Source organism: Dipodomys spectabilis, unplaced genomic scaffold (assembly GCF_019054845.1).
Source record: "Dipodomys spectabilis isolate Male_0828 unplaced genomic scaffold, ASM1905484v1 ptg000070l, whole genome shotgun sequence".
Taxonomy (NCBI): domain Eukaryota; kingdom Metazoa; phylum Chordata; class Mammalia; order Rodentia; family Heteromyidae; genus Dipodomys; species Dipodomys spectabilis.
In genome coordinates, this window is record NW_024870747.1 from 2,496,759 (window position 1) to 2,501,256 (window position 4,498).

Below are 4,498 nucleotides of genomic sequence, written 5' to 3' on the forward strand. Positions count from 1 at the left end.
CCACTACCGGTTTTCTGGTGCTTTATTGGAAAGAAGAGTCTGAGAGTCTTTCCTGCCCAAGCTGGCTTTCATCCGTAATCCTAAGATTCAGCTCCTGAGTACTTAGGATGACAGCCATGAGCCACTGGCACCTGGCCAAAGATGCTTTTCCATGTCTGTCATCCCATCCCCTCAGGAGACTGAGGACTGCAGTTGAATGCCACCCTTGGCAGCAAAGTCATTCAGAACTCTTATCTCCAAATAAAACACCCAAAAACTTTGCAAGTGGAGCTGTGGCTCAAATGGTAGAGTGCTAGCTTTGAGCATAAACAAGGGATGGGACCCAGGCCCTAGTTTTAAACTTTTTCTAGCATAAACCCACCCAAGAAAGGGAAGCAGGTGAGCACATGGGAGCTCAAAGCTCACACATAATACTCAAGACTCACAGAATAGAACCCATCCTGCTCTGATTCTCTAGATTCTATGTCCTAGGTCATGGCAGTCTTAGATGGGACTGACCATGCACCAACTCAGGACATTCAAGTACAATCTCATACTGAGGATCCCAGGACCTCATCAAGGACTCAAGATATCTCACTGTCCTGCCTTGACACGGGGCAGTCAGGTGAGATCTAGTTATCCAACCAAAGGATATAGGAATGAATGAATTTCTCAGCCAAGGAATGCAGACTGGAGGGCTCTAGGTCCCTCTCTCTTGGGAAGGAGAAAAGAGCTGATCCATCTCAGTAATATTCCTGGGTTTGAGTATCCTCAAAGAAACAACCCTGCTCAGAGCCCAGTGCCTCTGGTTTTCTCACCAGCCTCGACCTTCAGTCCACCCTCTCTAAATCCCACATATGCCATCTAGACTAAAGGCTGAGCCAGCAAGGAGACCCACCTCTACCTCTGAGAATGGCAGTCACGGGGCCCTAGAGTCCCCTAGAAGAAGTCTGGGGGCAACACGGATCTGACTCCTGCCCTCACAGGCTGTCCTGTGCCAGTGGCCTGGTTACCTCTGTCTCTGATCGAGGAATGAATTCTGGGGGTGTCATCTTAAGATTGACCCAGCAAAAATTCCAGTCCCCAAGGATGTACTGCACAGGCATACTGCAGTGGACGACAGCGAGGTAGTCAACGGTGAACTCAGAGTGCCAGGACTTTTAATAGCCATGTGCCTGGGTCGAAAGCTCTATCACTGATGGTCTAGGTTGTCAGGTGAGGTCATGGCTTCAATGGCCTGGCACACCTGATCTGACATTGTCCTCCGTCTTCATCTTCCTGCTTATCCCTTGCCACCCCCCTCTGGACACTCCCTCACCCTATCCTCCCTAGCTTTTGGGCACTTTCTTCTTATCTGATCAGAAAATAAACTCAGTGAGCCAGGGGAGATTGAAACTCCGTGGCCCACCCTGAGCACTAGGGTCTACCCGAGGTTGTTTCCCTCTGCAGTCAGTGACCACTCAGATCCTGGATGCCATGAAGTTGCTGAGGGGACAGTGGCTTGGTCCTACATACTGGCTTTAGGCTCTGAAACTGTCTCCACAGAGATTGTGAATGGTTGGCTCCCTTGATCTAAGAACTCCAAACCAAGGCCTGCATGATCCCTTCTTCCTTCCTTTCCTCCTTTTCTCCCTCCATCCTTCCCTCCTTTCTCTTTCCTCTATTTGTGTCACTCCTGGGCCTGGAACTCAGAGACTGGGTGCTGTCCCTGAGCCTTTTTACTCAAAGCCAACAGTCTATGGCTTGAGCCACTCATCCACTTCTGGCATTTTCTTTTTGATAGTTAGTTGGAGATAAGAGTCTTATAATCTTTCCTGCATGGGCTTTAAGCCTCAATCCTCCCATCTCAGCCTCCTAAGTAGCTAGGATGACAGGAGTGAAGCAATGGTATCCAGCTCAAACAAAGATTTCTTCATGTGCCGTGGAACCAGCACTGGAACCTTTCATCCTGTATGACCCCCCCCCCCCCGGGCTTGGCACACACTATAACGGTTTGTTGGATAAATAAATGAGCATTAGTCTATGACAATACTACAGAAAAGTCCCATCTAATTCAAGTAAGCATCCTGGGTGGGGGCAAAGCCTGATGTAGCTCTCCAACAGTTCTCCCTCCTCCCTCTTCCCACCCTCCTGGTGCCACTGCACTTAACTGTTTTGGTTCCAAGGACATGAGCCATGATGTCCTCACTGGATTCCAGGGCCTCTGGGATGCCTATCTTCTCAAAGAACTCTGTCCAGCCACTGACCAGCTCTGTGGCACTCCATTCCCCACTCAGGTGTGAACAAGGTTGCTGAGAGGTAAACGCCAGGCTTAAGGGGCCTCCTCTCCACTCCCTGGGGAGGAAAGGATGGTCCACTATATCCAGCCCCCTAGTTTCATGTTGCAGAGAAAGTATCCTTGAGGCATCCCAGGTCTCTGAATCTCCCAGATTCCAGTGCAGGTGCTGAGAATTGTCTCTGATCACAGCTGGCTGGCTGCGGATGGTGAGGTCACAATCTCTGCTCCCCAAGACATCCTCAACTGTGGTGGTCACCCTAGAGAGAGCTGGAGGAGAACCAGCAGCTGCCGCAGAAAGGCAGTCAAGGCACGACGTTCGTAGCAGGAAACCATCTGGCTTGGGAACTCTGCCTGTGCCGCTTTGAAAGTCATTGTTTGGTGGCTGATATGGTCCATCTAATTTGACCTAGAATCCCAGGCGTTAGTAGAAATTGCCAGCTTCAAGAAAAAACCCTGGAAAAGCTGGCATTTCACTTGTTCCAATCAAACTTAATGGGTTCCAAAATCAGTAGTCCTCTTTTCCTTCCAGACAGCCTACAGCAGGTTACAGAAAATGGCATTCAGAGAGCCTTAGCTAACTGCCATATCCTGATTCCAAGCAGGCTCCAGCAGGGGGAACACACTTGCCTACCATTGCCCAGCTGGAAACAGCTCAGGAGGGACATAGATTGGAGTTTGCAGGACTCCAGGGAGGACTGCCCACCAGTGCACTGCCCTGGGAGGAAATCCATGCCAACATTGGTGGCCCAGCGCCCCCTGCTCTGATGCCCACGGACACCGTCAATGCCCTGTGTAAGATTCACCTCTCATCCTTGGTCGTGGTGAACCATCTGCCATGTCACACCGTTCATCACTTTCCAGACCTTCCTAGCTTCACAGCCCCTGCCCTACTCCCCCTATCTCCTTCCCTAATTATGTTTGGCAGACATATTCCCAACTTTGAATTAGCTCCAACTATACACATGAGAGCTGACTGTCTGGCTGGAAGAGTGTGGCTGTGGTCACAATAGCCTCATGAGCCTTCTGGCTAAAGACAGAAGGGCAGGTATCCACGCTGGTCTGCGGTTCACACAGGCCTCCTAGAAGAGACCCACGCAGGCCCACTAGTTACTGTGGGCTTCAGGAAAGGGGAAGAAAGTGGTGGGAAGGAACATCTATTGAAACCTTCTCTAAAAGAGCCATGACACTGTGAAAGAGAAAACAAAAATTGTGGCTGGGCTCATACTGGGCATTAATGAAAAAAGAACAACAAATACACACATGCACACAAATAAAATGCTTTTGCTTGGGCTAGGAAGGTGACTGAGTGGTAGAGCACTTTCCTTGCATGCACGAGGACCTGTGTTCGATTCCTCAGCAGCACGTAAGCAAAAAGAAAAAAGTCAGAAGTGGCGCTGTGGCTCAAGTGGTAGAATGCTAGCCTTGAGCTGAAGAGCTGAGGGACAGTGCACAGGCCCAGAGTTCAGATCCCAAACCGGAACCCCCCCAAAAAATGCTTTTGCTCTTTTTAGACATGCTGACTATACAATGAGAAAGATGATCTCTCTCTCTGTCTCTCTCATACACACCTAAACACACAGACTCAGAGCAGTGCCTCTCCTGAATTTGTTGGTTTCTCATCTAGGCAATGTACCAGCTCAAGCACTGGAGTTCTCTTGTCAGAACCAGGGGCAACCACCTAAGGGGAACAATGCTCTAATAATGCAGAACCACCTTGCCTCCCCGTTTCTCCAGGGCCAGACCCTTCCCCTTGGGAACAACCAGCCTTGACTCCCCATTCACCAAAACCCTAGGCTAGGACTCTGGGTGAAGGAGTCTGGAGACACGTGGCTCCTCAGAGCCTGGACAGAAAACAAAGCAGGGGGTCATGGTGCCTCCAGAGAGGTGTCTGGCCTCTGGGGTGGGGGCGTTGTTGGGGACTTTGATGGGGTCCTAAAGGCTATACACATGGATGGACCACCTACTTCCAGCCTACATACTTCTGGGCGACTTGGCAGATTCTTGGGGAGGACAAGGAGACCAGATGGACTGGGAGCACTAGCAGAATCTGGCAGAACTGGGAAATGTGATCACCCAGTCAGAACTATTGAATGCTGGGGTTGGGGGTACAGGCCGGTTGTATGTGTGTCAGAGGGGGTGTGTTTTCCTCCCAAATACCCACCTTCTATCTGACCCCAGTGCCCTCACCTCTCTAGTGGGCTCTTCTGGGAATGTCTTTAGGTGAAAGAGTGACTGAGCATA